This window comes from Camellia sinensis, chromosome 13 (genome assembly GCF_055761805.1).
Source record: "Camellia sinensis isolate YWXY chromosome 13, ASM5576180v1, whole genome shotgun sequence".
Classification (NCBI taxonomy): domain Eukaryota; kingdom Viridiplantae; phylum Streptophyta; class Magnoliopsida; order Ericales; family Theaceae; genus Camellia; species Camellia sinensis.
The window spans coordinates 83,959,312-83,975,431 of NC_138973.1; positions in this window are offsets into that span (position 1 = coordinate 83,959,312).

Below are 16,120 nucleotides of genomic sequence, written 5' to 3' on the forward strand. Positions count from 1 at the left end.
GGCACCAGTTTGCGAATTTTGGCATCAGGCCTGCGGGCATTACTATCAGTGTTTGGGAGTCAGCTTTACCCGTGGGTTTCAGACTCAGATTTTGAGGCCGAATTTTGGGCAGAATTCAGTAGAGGGCACACTCATTCAACTATGCTCGTATCTGTTCAGGTGAAATCAGGCTGAGGTGCTGTCTGTTTTCTCTTTTGCTAGGTAGTCTTGGAACTGTCGCTTCAGAAGGCTCCGATATCCCCCGAGGTTCATCGAACTTGTGCTTATAGACTTTGTCAGGTCAGAGATTCAGTTGAAGGGTAATCAGTGTTCTTTCGCTGAGGCAAGGTAAAGAAAAGCCGGTCAGGGCTCATATGTTCATCTAATCCGTCAGTCGCCAGTCACATCACCTTTGTTCAGACTCAACAGGCCATGATGGCACAAGGTTCGGAGGAGTTTGCGGCTATGACAGCAGCGCTAAATCAGGGAACTACCATGCAGGCTGAGACCAGTATTGAAATGCAGCGCCCATCTGAGGCATCTGCCTCACATCCAGCTTTGGGACCCCAGCCGAACTTTGATCCAATTCCACCAGTTGAAGACTTGCAGTGTCTGAATCCTCGAGAAGGCTTGGCTCAAGCTCAGGTGCTCAGACCCCTGGTGCAGCCTAATGAGAAAACTCAACCCTTTAATGTTGATGAGTTCAATCCGACTGCAGTGAAAATTGCAAACCTTGAGAAGCAATTCAAAAGGGCACAGGGCCTTAACTCCATTCCTGGCATTGAGGATGGGCACACCGAGGCTTCCATCCGGCTCCCAGACAGATTCAAAATGCCATATATCGACCGTTTCGACGGGTCTGGAGATCCAATGGTACATATCCGACTTTTCTTGGATGTCCTAAAACCGATGGGTCTGACTAAGCCACAAAAACTCTCTCTGTATGGAAGAACCCTGTCGGGTGTAGCAGCCACCTGGTATACCAAATTGGAGGATACAGTGAAGCAAAACTGGGAAGAACTGGCTGAGGCCTTTGTCGATCAATATTCCTACAATACCCAAGTTGAAATGACCATCCAAGAGCTTGAAGCAACTCGCCAAAACCCAACAGAGCCTTTTGTGGAATTCATTGCAAGGTGGAGAGCAAAGGTAGCACAAATGACAGATCGTCGCCCTTCTGAGAAGGATCAAGTGCAGATGATGGTCCGAAACCTCGAGCATGATATGTTGCAAAAGTTGATAGTCGCTCCACTATTCACTTTCAAAAGTTTGCATGAACTGGGGGTTCAAGTCGAGAATGCGTTCAACAGCGGGATCATTCCCAGGACAAGAGAACTGACAAGGAAGGTGATTTCAAGGAGTACCAACACTGGTAGCAGCGCTATTCCCAAACCCACCGAAATCAATACAGTCGCCACAGCCGACCCTTTTGCCAAACTAAGCCTACAAACAGCTGGCCCAGCCCGAGCTCAGGGTAGAACTTTCACCCCCCTCTATATGAGCCTGACCAGCACACTGAAAGCCTTGATGGAAAAGGGGCATCTCAAACCCCTCGATCCTCAACCTCTTCCCAACCCACTCCCAGCCAGACATAACCCCGCCAAGTACTGCATGTACCATCAGCAGCGCGGTCATGGCACCGACCGTTGCTACCGCCTTCGTCATGAGGTCCAAAATCTCATCGACAACCGGACGATAGCTCCACCTTCAGGCCCCAATGACCAAACATCTCCTGCCTACCTCAATCACATCCACATACTGCCATCCACCTTTGACCCCAGCATATACATCACCCCGGCCCATCTACCCAAGCCTGAGGTGTTTATCCCAGGGAGCAGGGACTTATGCATGATGGGTGCACCTGAACTTCAACCATCTCAAACCCGTGAACCCACTACTTCTGAGTTGATGGGAATGATTAAAGATCTTCAAGGAACCGTGACGGATCTGGCTTCTGGGACATTGGCTCCATCATCGACCACAACACATGCCAGGAGTCTCACGACAAAAGGCTCCCCAATCTTGGGACGGGCTGCATTTGAAGAAGGCCGATCCCTTGACCAAGTGTGGGGAAGTGGTGAAAACAAGATAGGGACGGACATGGATCCCCATGAACATCTTCTGTTGGCTGTTGAGGCTTTGAAAGCTGAGGGACTGAACAAAGAGCAAGTCCTCGCAGTTGTTGCAAAAGCTGTGGATGACACTTTCGCTACTCATGTTGGAGGCAGTCCGAATCAGAAGGAACATCGGGGGAAGGGCTTTCATACCAGAGACGATCCTGTTATCTCTAATCCTCCACTCGGAAGAGATCATCAAACTAGGCCAGCATCTGCTAATCCCCCTGCTGGTGCGTCCAGCAAAAATCCACAAACCTTGAAATACCAACCCCGAGGTCGGAGGGTCTTCCATGCCCTCTATATGCCTTTGTCCAAAGCTCTCCAAATCCTTGTTGGACAAGGCCATCTCAAACCCCTTGAGCCTCGGCCTCTCCCGAATCCTCTTCCGGCTACACATGATACTACCCAGTACTGCGCGTACCATCAACAAACTGGCCATACTACCAACGCCTGCTTCCGTCTTCGCCATGAAGTACAGGATCTATTTGACAATGGAGTCATCCCCGCACCAGGTCCTGCAAAGTCTATCGGCACTTGATCAGTGAATTTGTGGGGGGATAATGTGATCTGATCAGAGGTTGAACCACCTGCGGGTGGCACCCAGTTAACTCCAGGCGTGGGAATAGCATGCACTGTTCTGAGCAATTTGCAAATACCAGTTTTTTGTACATTCTGACTTAGGTATTGGGTCAACCTTGTTGTTTTGTTTTGAGTCTGTCTCTTTGTTTTGAGTCGGTCTTTTTGATTAAGTGTCTGTCTTGTTGTATCGAGTCAGTCCTGTTTTGTTAGAGTCGGGTGATTCCGGGGGTGTTACTTCGGATATCACTATTTTGTTTTGTGTTTGTCCTTTTGTTTTCTTTTGAGTCTGTTTCTGCCGGGGAGCCAATGGTACCAAAAGATTTGAATGAAACAGCAGTGGTTTTTCACGCTCTTGTATTTGCCTCGGCCGTGTGCCAATTGTGCCAGAAAGTTTGAATGAAACAACAGTACTTTTCACCTACTCTTCTGCACCCCGAAATCATTGCATTGACCTAAGTCTTTCAAAACTTTTTGAACACCACGGTGAAAACAAAGAGGAAGGAATTCCTCGGGATTTGCAAAACTTTGATCATTTGAGAGAAAGAGAGGCATGCTAAGCCCTTAATGAATGAAATCATGCTTGTTAGCGTGAGTACTGAGAAGGACCCTGGCTTGATCCAGACTGGTTTCACACTACCTTCAGCGCGAGCGATTTGTCGCTTTCTTAAAAACTTTCAAAAACAAAATATTTTGCGCGGTCTTGCGAAGACTTGTGTGGAATCACTCTTGAGATTGTGTAGCCTAGGATCGCTCTCAGCCTCGAGACTCAACCCCTTCGCTTCTAAACCTTGAAACTTGAAATCAGAAGGTTCGACGGTCAACTACGATGTGAGGCCTGTGTGGCTAGATTTGAAGCAGCCCTCGAGCAAGAGGCACCAAAGTCAGGTCAAGAAGATCAGATCTCATCAGAAGAAGCTTATAAAGCAAAGTAGCAGCCATTCTCCTGGATTCAGATGACTCCAGGATCTCAAAACCATTTGGCATGGACTTGTTATACTTTTACCCTTGAGAGGCTCGCTGGGCCGAAAACCCGGAAGGGCGACCCAGGCAAAAGTTAGAGCAAGAGAAAAATACAAAAAAAAGAAGAAGCAAAAAATGCAAAAAGAAAAAAAGAGAACAAAAAGAAAGATGCAAAGAAAAGAACGAAAAAATCAAAAAAGGAAAAAGAATTGAAAAGAAAAGAAGAACAAAGCTCGCAAGGTCGAAAACCCGCAACGGGCGCCTTAGCAAAAGTTAGAGCCTAAAAAGGAGAGGTTAATACCCGAGTGTACCTTAACCCCGAACTACGTGAGGCTTGATTCCCATCTTTGGGATACGTAGGCAACTTCATTCTGAAGTCCAGCCGTAAAACACTTCAAACTCAATCATGTCCATGTAATGGTTCTGATAATCTTTGCCTTCTCTGTATCCGAGAGTTCGGTTGCAATCATCACTTCGAGGACTGATTATAATGCGCCGTGGCGCCATTCAGACAAGGGGCAACTTTCCATTGCCATTCAATGCGCTGCGGTGCTATCCAAACAAGGGGCAACTTTCCGTTGCCATTCAGAACGCCGCGGTGCCATTTCAAACAAGGGGCAACATTCCGTTGCCATGCAGTGTCCTTCAGACAAGGGGCAATTTTCCATTGCCATGGATCCGAGGTTGCGCATCTCAAGAGTAGGTCCCATGCTCGTTGAGCAGTGGTCGTTTACGAAAATAGCTTTTGAGAATTTTTACTGAGGTTGACTAATCTTCTCGAAAAGTATTCCATTTTCAAAACTAGACCATTTCTTGGACCCAAAAGAGGAAAATTTTCAGTGCTCATAGCCTGACTTGCATGATTTTAAATCAGAAAATTGAACAAGCATGATTAATCTAACTCTCATTTCGGTCAAATTTTTTTTAGAAGAAAACTAAAACAAAAAATGGTCAAAATGATGAACTAGGGGCTCAGTTGAGTCAGGCTTCCTGTCTTTCCCATTGTCAACATTCTTGCCAAGAAGGGCATTCTACCTGCCAGAAGAGGGCACAACTGAAGTTAACAACAAAGGGCTGAAAACTCTCTCATCCTCCAAGCAGCGAGGTATCGAGCCGAGTGCGAAGCACGAATTGGAATGGATCAAGATGCTCCATTCCCTCATCCGGCGCATCGACAGATGTCACCGAAGGAAATAGCCGTGAGCTGATTATGTTGGGTGTGAGCCCGCAACTTCCTGTTCATCCATCAACCACCCAGGGGAGGGATGAAAAACGAGAGATTGAAGAATAGAGAGATGTACGATGAGAGAAAAAGTGAGAAAGGGGCTTTTTCAGAAAAAACAGAGCTTGAGGGCCGAGTGATGTGAGAACCACAAATAAGAAGGGGTGGGAAACACTACCCGGTGAAACAGGCTCCCTGTGCACATTTGAGTGTCGTGTCTTTTTGTTTTATCTCGATTCTTGTTTTGAGTCGTTTTGAGTGTTACTCGATGTGTCTAGGTTGTGTGCCTTTTATTTCCGTGTTGAGTTGTCTTGCTGTGTTCAGTCGTAGGCTCGATACCCGGTCAAGAGCTCATTTATCAATTTCAAAATAAAATCGTTTTGCGCTCCGAGTGCCATGCCGTTCTCCACATCTGTGCAAAACAAGATTCATTCTTTCATAAAACCGCAGGGTTCAGCCCAGGTCATGTCAGAACAGCAAAACCAGGACCTATCTGAAGCTATATAAGTTCCGGACTGCAAAGCAAAAGAAAATAGGGAAAATGTCGAGCATCTGAGTGTGTTTCACCTTCAGAAAATTCTGAGATTGCATTCCATATGTACCTCTTCAGGCCTTGCCAGTGCCCCGAAGAATGAGTATGCCTCTACTCCAAGCTTAAGCATGCTTCAAGTCAGAACGGCAATTAAAGCAGCAGCAGCAGATGTTATCTCTTGCCAATATGAACAGGGTGTGCCCATTTTGAGCTGAGTGTGTTGCAAAGTCCTCTAAGAGGTAAATCAGAGGCACCAGAGTACATATTTGATGCTCCTCTACTACATAGAATGTGAATTTTCATATACACTGTTGTTGCATGCGTGCCGCACATCGTTATGATTCATGCATAGAATATGCCTACTTTCGATTCTGCATAGAATTTGCTTTCAATATTGCATAGAATATGCTCCTGTTTCTTGCATAGAAAATGCTCGTATCTTTTGCATAGAAAATGCACTCTTCCATACTTGCATAGAAAATGCACTCTTCCATACTTGCATAGAAAATGCACCTCATTTGCATAGAACATGCATTCACTCGCACTATCTTGTGCACTTACACTTTGTATCTCACTAGCACTGTCTTGTGCATCTTGTGGTTGTATCTCACATCGCACTGTCTAGTGCATTTCAAATCAATCGCGCTGTTTAGCGCATCGCACTGTCTAGTGCATTTCATTTCAATCGCGCTGTTTAGCGCATCGCACTGTCTAGTGCATTTCAAATCAATCGCGCTGTTTAGCGCATCGCACTGTCTAGTGCATTTCAAATCAATCGCGCTGTTTAGCGTATCGCACTGTTTAGTGCATTTCAATCGCGCTGTTTAGCGTATCGCACTGTTTAGTGCATTTCAATCGCGCTGTTTAGCGTATCGCACTGTTTAGTGCATTTCAATCGCGCTGTTTAGCGTATCGCACTGTTTAGTGCATTTCAATCGCGCTGTTTAGCGCATCGTACTGTCTAGTGCATTTCAAATCAATCGCGCTGTTTAGCGCATCGCACTATTTAGTGTATTTCAATCGCGCTGTTTAGCGTATCGCACTGTCCTGTGCATTTCAAATCACTCGCGCTTTCTTGCGCATTCCACTGTTTTGTGCACCTTACTTGCATTTTGCATGCTTTCCATCGCGCTATCTTGCGCATCTCACCTGTACTTGTTGGTGCATTATATCGCGCTGTCTTGCGCACCTTATTTGTATCGCACTGTTTTGTGCATTCACTCTGCATCGCACTGTCTTGTGCACTCCCTGGTCTAAGGAGACCTTAAATCCTGCATCATCATTCGCGCTGTTTTGCGCATCGCATTTGCATTTATTCGCGCCGCCTCGTGCACTTTCCGGTCTAGGAGACCTTAAATCCTCTAAAGGTGCAATTCCTTTGGTGTTTGTCGTGCCCGAACGACTCGTCATGGTCTGGTATAGCCACCTGCCTGTGTTTGCGGTGAGTTCCTAGGAGACCAACTGAGACGGTGGAAACTAGAGTTCGAATGGCTTATGCCTAGAACGCAAAGGTTCGGGATTTCCGAGACTAAAGTCTGGTTTAAATACCCAGGGGTATATCCTCGGCTTGAAATCTGTATGGCAGCCCCATAGATTGAGATAGCATCTGTATGCACCTCAATTCTGGATACTGATCCAACCTAGTCTGTCACCCTGTTGGAGAATAGGGAAAGCTGCGACCATAGTCAGGGAGAAAAGTAGTACCTGCGGTTCAACCAAGAAGAAGCGAGAGATCCCCAGCAGCATGAGGTAAGTCATTACCAATTGCCCCTGTGAGGTACCTTCATTTCCTAGCTATTACATTGCATTTCAGTTATTACATTACAGTGCATTGCATGAATCCTCAACTTTCAAATTGGCTTCGCGTAGCGTATAAGTCCACTCGTCAAACCGGCTTCGCTTAGCGTATAAGTCCAACTTTCAAATCGGCTTCGCGTAGCGTATAAGTCCAACTTTCAAATCGGCTTCGCGTAGCGTATAAGTCCAATCTTCAAAATATTTCTGCGTATCATTTTGCATTTTGCCCCCTGCCTGCGGGCATGCCTGCGGGCGCATCTCTGTTTATCCTGTATGTTTGTCTAAGTCTTCGGCCTTGTCAAAAATGGGTCGTCTCTGGGCTTTGACATTCACTCCCGTCACTTGTGACTTCCGAGTTCTGTCAAAGAGGGGCAACTGTAGACACCCCATTTTTGACCGACCTTAAGACTCAGACGTCACCAATTGAGCGCTTGGTGATGTTGCATAATGTGCTCGTTCAGAAGTTCCAGAATCGCGGCCGTGAGCCCTGCCTCCGGACTTCCGAACCCTCTTCTGTGCCTTGTCTCGGTTTGCGAACCAGACTCGGTTTTCTCTGTTTCTTTTCCTGAGGGGAGGGAGAGGTCCCCGTAGACCATCTCTCAATGTCCGTAGGCTACCTTTGGTGGCCGTAGGCCATTTTGCCCATTTCGGAGTCCGGTTCCCGGTTTTCGGAGCCGTCAGGCCGTGTGCCTCGGTTCGGGACCGCCTAACCACCTCCGTTTGCTCTGATTTTCGGCATACTTCCTATTTGCTCCCTGTTGAGGGACACTGGGGGTTGAGAAACCCACTTCGAGGTCGAATGCCATTTTCGATGCTTAACAGCCCATTTTCGGGACCCCGAACTGCGTGTTTTGGCCCCGGAACATTCGTTTTGCAACGGTTTTCGTTCATTTTTGGCAGGTACCTCTATTTTATCACAGGGAAGGTCACTGAAGGGTGGGAGGCCAGCAATTGTTGCAGCAACCAGTTATCTCTCCTCCGGAGCCTCCCGGCGCCCGTTTTTCGCACTTCCGGGCTAATGTTGAACACCCTAGGGGTAGTGTTGCCAACTTTCAACCACATAACTGTGATCTACACACCTTGGAGGACCCAAAAAAGTCATGGCCGGCCATTAATTGTTATTTCCATTTTTGCCCCTCCTCTTCCGGGCCAATGTTGAACACCTTGGGCCCACTTTCTTGAACTTTGAACCACATATCTGTGATGTACACACTTGGGAGGACCCTAAAAGTTTATGGCCGGCCATTAATTTTTCTTTCCATTTTTGCCCCTCCTCTTCCGGGCCAATGATTGAACACCCTGGAGTCACTGTTGCCAACCCCAAACCACATATATGTGATCTACACACATGAGAGGACACCAAAAGTTGGTGGGAGGCTAGTAATTTTGCCGAAAAGCCAACTTCTTTTTGGTCAAAAGTGGTTCAGCATGAATCCGGGAAGGAGAAACAGCTGCGCGGCTTCACCGAAACGGGCGTAACTCTTTGCACAAGGGGAATTAAGATATGAGGCCACCACCATTGGAAAGCTTACTTCCGGGGCTTCATTTTGCACTCAAGAATCTCCCAAGTCCAAGTCTGGGGGGGAGAGATGTGGTTGGTTGAAGTCCGCTTGGACTGAATCTGCGCGGCTTCACGGAAAGGGGCATAACTTTTTCTACAGGAGGAATTTTAATGCAAGGTTTGCGCCATTGGAAAGCTAACTTCTGGGGCTTCATCCTAGGGGGTGACCGGCCATTTTTTCTGGCCGGCCGGCCGTTTTTTTCTTTGACCTAGCCGGCCGGCTATGTTAAGTGGCCGGCCGGCCACCTGCAACAAAAGTGATAGGCCGGCCTGCTTCTTCAGGTTGAGTGCATTCCAGCTGTGCCTTGGTTTTCTCCCAAAAATATCTGCATCCGGGGGGACCCTTTTGGGGGAATTTTGCTCTCCTTTATGCCCCACCTTTACACCCTTTTTTTGGTCCATATAACTAGCTACCAACATGCATTAGAGGGGTTAGAAAAATTCCTCTCCAAGCACAAACCCTAAACTCCATTGTCATCCTTCTCAATTCTCCAAAAAACCCTAACTTCTTAACCTTCATTCCTTCTACACCACCAAGCTCTACCACCACCATCTCATTTCCAGCAGCAAGGAGGGATTCTTGAAGGCTAAAGAAGCTGCAAATCAACCCAAGAAGCAACAAAAATTCGAATCTTCAAGGGTAAGTTACACTTTGATCCTTTTGACCCTTTTCTTTGATCTATTTCTAAGCCTCATTTCTTTTTGGTTTCAAGCTTCGGCCCTAACTGAAAAGGGCCATATTTTGAGCTCATCTTCACTTCTCATTAAGGGCTCAACCCTGTTTGAGCCCTCCATAATACACTTGCTTCATTGATCATCTTGTATGTCATAGTTTTGCATGCTATTTTTGACCCATGAGAAATTTATTTTCAAGCATGTTGTAAACTGATATGAGGCTTATTTTGAGCCCCTCTTCAACATTGGAGAAGGGCTCAACATTGTTTGGTGTCTCCATGTATCACTTGTAGTTCAATCCCTTATTTGGCCCCATTTTTGCATAAGTTGATAGCCCTCTTGGCTTCTGTTTTTGGACCTTGGTCCGAACTGAAATTGGCCTTGTTTTGGCCTATACTTCATGTTTCATTCACACTTTTTTCCTGTTTGGGGATTATTTTATATACTTCATGTTATAGCACCTTTTGGGCCTTGTTTTGCATCCCATTTTTAGCATATTTGTATACTGATTTTGAGGCTGCCATATACTGTAAATGTTCATATTTTTGGTCCATCTTCAGTGTTGTAGAAGGAAATTTTTCAGTTTGGGTTTAGCTTATACCACTTGCTTCATTACCCCTATCTTGGCCCCTATTCTTGTCTGCTATTTTTTCCATACCTATATTTGCTTTTTGGCCATGTTTATAATTGGAAAAGTGCTTATCTTGGGGCTGTCTAGCTTCTGTCTTTGCATTGCATGTCCATGTTGTGCATATTTAGCATGGCTATAGGCCATTTCGGGTGCCTAATGTTGCATTTCGGGACATTTCCTTGCATTTCATATCATTTCGCTTCATTTCGGGACTGTTTTCCCCATATTTTGTTGCTAAAATTCCATTAGCATGCTTGCATATCATTTTTGCCATGTTTCATCGCATTCCATCATCGCCTCGGTTTGCGTGCCCGTGTGCACGCATTTCGAGGCACTCTTTTTTTATCCGACGGCATCCTATGTGAGTGTGGCTGAGGCTCACTCATGTTGGTATAAGCCCATTTGTCATTTCCATGTCATTCGCATCACATTTTTGTATTGCCTCGGTTTGCGTGCCCGTGTGCACGCACTTCGAGGCACCTCTTTTTTATCCGCCGGCATCCTATGTGAGTGTGGCTGAGGCTCATTCATCTTGGTATAAGTCCATTTGTCATTTCTATGTCATTTCATATCATTTTTGCACCGCCTCGGTTTGCGTGCCCGTGTGCACGCATTTCGAGGCACCTCATTTTTATCTGCCGGCATCCGATGTAAGTGTGGCTGAGGCTCACTCATGTTGGTATAAGCCCACTTGTCATTTCCATGCCATTTCATCGCATTCCGTCACCACCTCGGTTTGCGTGCCCGTGTGCACGTACTTCGAGGCATCTCATTTTCATTGTATCTGTCATCGCCTCGGTTTGCATGCCCGTGTGCACGTACTTCGAGGCATCTCATTTTCATTATATCTGTCATCGCCTCGGTCTGCGTGCCCGTGTGCACGTACTTCGAGGCATCTCATTTTCATTGTATCTGTCATCGCCTCGGTTTGCGTGCCCGTGTGCACGTACTTCGAGGCATCTCATTTTCATTGTATCTGTCATCGCCTCGGTTTGCGTGCCCGTGCGCACGTACTTCGAGGCATCCCATTTTCATTGTATCTGTCATCGCCTCGGTTTGCGTGCCCGTGTGCACGTACTTCGCGGCATCTCATTTTCATTATATCTGTCATCGCCTCGGTCTGCGTGCCCGTGTGCACGTACTTCGAGGCATCTCATTTTCATTGTATTTGTCATCGCCTCGGTTTGCGTGCCCGTGTGCACGTACTTCGAGGCATCCCATTTTCATTGTATCTGTCATCGCCTCGGTTTGCGTGCCCGTGTGCACGTACTTCGAGGCATCTCATTTTCATTGTATCTGTCATCGCCTCGGTTTGCGTGCCCGTGTGCACGTACTTTGAGGCATCTCATTTTCATTGTATCTGTCATCGCCTCGGTTTGCGTGCCCGTGTACACGTACTTCGAGGCATCTCATTTTCATTGTATCTGTCATCGCCTCGGTTTACGTGCCCGTGTGCACGTACTTCGAGGCATCTCATTTTCATTGTATCTGTCATCGCCTCGGTTTGCGTGCCCGTGTGCACGTACTTCGAGGCATCTCATTTTCATTGTATCTGTCATCGCCTCGGTTTACGTGCCCGTGTGCACGTACTTCGAGGCATCTCATTTTCATTGTATCTGTCATCGCCTCGGTTTGCGTGCCCGTGTGCACGTACTTCGAGGCATCTCATTTTCATTGTATCTGTCATCGCCTCGGTTCGCGTGCCCGTGTGCACGTACTTCGAGACATCTCATTTTCATGTCATCACCTCGATTTGCGTGCCCGTGTGCACGTACTTCGAGGCATCTCATTTTCATTGTATCTGTCATCGCCTCGGTTTGCATGCCCGTGTGCACGCATTTCGAGGCACCTCATTTTCAGCATTCTGTCATTTTCTCGATTTGCGTGCCCGCGTGCACGCATTTCGAGGCATCTCATTTCATAGCATTCTGTATGTTAGGATTGTATCTTAGTTGCATTTCATGCATATCATGCATATCGCATCGTGTCCGGAATAGGAGTTAGCCCGGGCACGGGAAACGAGGTACATTTCGTACTCCGAGTGACGGAATGTGTCTCAATTCCCCAGTCATCGACACTCCGGACTATCCATGATGGAGTTAGGTTTTAGCTGTAGTTTCATGTGCATTCATCCTATATTGAGTTGTGCATTTCGACTCCTCGGCCATCATGCCTCGGTATGCGTGATTGGTGGCACGAGGATCGAGACATGCATATATCTGTGCAGATACATTGCTATGCCCCTTTCCTGCTCTCTGTTGCAGCAAAATCAGGAATCAGCAACTTTTCGGGACTTGGCACACATTTCAAGAACAGGTGTAAACAGAGGCTAATTGGGGCATTCTGGTGGATTTCCGCGCAAGACAATCCGGACATGCATCATCCACTAGAAGCAAGGCAGTCCCTGGCTTGCATGCCAGTTTTACTTGTTTTCTTAGTTAATTCTTTAATTAATTAGAATTTTGTAATATTTTTGGACTGTAATATTCTTTTATTTGGGGACTGTAATATTTGGACTGTATTATTTATTCGGACCCTCTGAGCGAGGGCATAACTGTAATAAGTGTGCGTGTGTGTGTTGTATGTCTTCCAACCCCACGTCTTTCTTCCCTTTTATTTACCTGCTTATGATGGTTAGATTAGGGCATATTTCAATTAGCATACAGTATGATAGCATGTTTGCATTCATTCATCTGTTTTGCGTGCACCGGGCTCGGCGCATCATACTAACTGCATTTATATTTCAATTCCAAGTTGAATACATGATAGTTGTAGCATTTCACATGCCACCTTAGAATAGCCGAGCCTACTATAATTGCATCTTGCATGTGTTGCATTAGGCATTTCTGTATATTTAGGATCATGCATGATTTCTAACATAATTTCTATTTTGGCTTGGAGTACTCGGTGAGTTTTTATGCTTTAGCATCCTTGCATGCGTGTGAGTGAATGCCATGATAGCATGCTTACCATGAGGCTATTTGCTTATCTGACATAACTGCCTGAATGCCTGTGGGTGAAGGTTGGGTTGTTTAAATTGGAATAAATCATCAAATGTTTCAAAGCCTACCTGCGGGTAGCAAACCCTTTTCAAAAAACAAACATGAAATGTTTTGTTCCAATCTGGGCGACCCGGTCTATACTTGTATGTTGTGAGCATCACATAGTAACCTAGGCTAATAACCGGTTTAAGAACTCACAATGTTTTCAAAAATTGATATCATGGTTAGTAGAGGCCGGTCTATGACCGGGCGAGCGAGGGTGCTCACGAAGTGACCTTCCCCAATCGTACCCAAGTTCCCGAGCCGAGGCAACTTTGGTGATGACGGACACGTGGCCTTTTGGCACCGAGTCGGGGTTTCCTAAATTTCCCAAAATAAAATATTTAGGTGGCGACTCTGTATCTGGCAAAGCAGTCCATGTTTGGCACTACTTTTTCAAAAATCAGTTTCTCAAAATGATTTGCCGGATTTGGACTCTTTGGTTCAGATTAGGAACCGTGACATTTAAGAGTCCGAGCTGTAGTGACCCCAAATGAACAGAACGGGACCTAACCCTCCCGGGGCGTTCGGGGACGTCTACAGTACGATGTCTTTCGAGATTCTTCTCTCCTCGACTCTCCTCGTCCGACCTCCCTCGAAGGCCGATGAGAGTGTCTTTCGCTCCTGGTGTGCTGAGGGGCTATAGGAATTGTTTTTTGCCCTCCCTTCTGGGCATTGGCCGCTGGAATCGGCGTGTCCTGCAGCGGGATCGGTAGCTGCATGACGTTGTTTTGCATCATAAAATTGATGACCGATTGCAGGTCAGCCAATTTGTTTGCCATCTCTTTTACCTTTTCGTCCATTCGCAGGCATCTATCTTTCCATACCTGGAGGTCGTTCTCATTGTAATACCCGCTTCGGTCCGACTTCTTTGGTACGTCGCCCTTCTGGCTGACGTCTTCCTTATCGTGATTTTGGTCCTGAGTCTCCTCGTTGCAACCATCTTCCTCTATGTTAGGGTCAACGTGCTTACCGTTCCCAGCAGGGTTTTCGTCCCCAACCTTTTCTTTCTGTCCGTCGTTGGCCATCTATCCTCCTTTCTTTCCCACAGACGGCGCCAAATTGTGTGAGTGAATTTCTGACCACACTGTCAACTCAGTATTCAGTTGGAGAGCACTAGCAGAATTGATGGCGCCTGATTGACCTGCAACAGAAAGAAGAGATTCCGGCAGTAGTTCATCCACCCGGGGGCACTCCGACGATCAAGTCAGTTATCTCTCAAAGATAAATCAAGTGCTTAACTCACTGTTCAGAATATAAATTGCGTACCTTAGACCCATAGGGGTGCCTCTCTTTTATAGTCAATACAAACCTAGTCCCATTAGAAGCCTAGCTTCAATGGACTTTTGCTCAGTGCTTATCCTGGACTCTCCAATAGATAAAGATAAACTTCCTAAGAGCTTTATCCTTATCCAGGCTAAAGCCCTTCCTCATTCTAGGACTCTTGTCCCTTATATACTTATCCCGGATTCCGATATCTTTAGAGGTAACCTCGGCCTAGCCGAGATCACCTCGGCGTCACGGCCAGGACACGTGGCACCTTCACTGACACGTCGGCGTCATCTTGACCACGTGTTGGTACTCAGAAAATATATCCCCACAGTTAGAATATTCATGTAAAAAATTAATATGATCAAAAAAATTTTAAAAAAATGAACGACATATATCCATCTATTTTTTGTGATACAAATGCTATTCAAATATATAGCTACTGATATTTAATCATCTTGATTTTTGTCAAGAATATATTCTAATAAATGAATCCTAAAAAGTGAACAGGTTGGATTATTGAGATCGATCTCAAAATCAACCCACCAAATCCAAATGCTCTTTCATATTTAGGGATTGTTTGGGGAGTGTCTTTTTGGCTAAAATAACCAAAAATATAAACTAAGTTATCACATTATTTTTTCTATTTTTTTATATATCTTTTTTAAAAAACTAAAAAACTAACGAAAATAACCTAATTCCCTAAAGATGATACCATGAATCAATTTTCAAATTTGATAATAAATTTTAAATAATTTTCATCTTTTTTTTTTCTTCTCCCTCAAGCTGTAGCCTTATACAAAGGAAAACCATCTCCAACGGTTAAGGAAAACCATCACCAAATTTGAATTTGGTGAAAAAAAATTACTTTTTTGGCTCCAACAGTTTCATCAAACTGATATCAAAATGAGAACTGCCCAAAAATTTCACCAAACTAAGGAGCTAGGCAGATTTCACCAAATCACTATGCGTTTACGTTGGAGGTGGGTCCACCGGACAACCGGTCGGACGTCCCACCGGTTGCCCCATCGATCGTCTCTTGCATACAAAAAATGTGAAGCTACTGTGCAGTGCTTCAGTGTTTTGGGTTACATTTGTTTTTCTCATTTTCTCTCATTTTAATATAGTTCTTTGAATGATTTCACAGTCGTATCTTACATGTTTGTTGAAAGTAATGGTTCTTTCAAATTCCCCAAACCTATGAATCAATCATGCACAGAATTCTCTTCCGAAGCAGGTGATTGGATTCATTTTGAGGGTACAAAGATATCAGAGCTACCCATCTAAAATGAGTATGATTTGGATTCTTTCATTGTTGTTACTCCTTGTTGGCATTTTTGCAAATGGATTTAGTGGGAATGTTTCTTCAAGACCTGCTGTTGTGAATATTGGAGCTATTTTCACATTTGAATCCACCATTGGTAGAGTGGCCAAGATTGAAATTGAGGAGGTTGTGGAAGACGTGAAGTCCAATACTAATGTTCTCCATGGAACCAAACTTGTGCTACAGATGCAAGATTCCAATTGCAGTGGGTTCCTTGGCTTGATTGGAGGTACTCCAGTATTTCTCTGTTTTTTTTTTCCAAACTTCAATTACCCTCTATTGGTTGCTGAGAGAAGTTTCAGTCCCTTAACCGGTCGACCTGCCAGTTGTCTCACTGGACGTCCCCAGCCTTTTAATGCAAGCTACAGTGCAACCGTTGAAGCACCTTGTATCAGATTCAGGAAATTGCATTTTTTTCCCCTCAAATTTGATT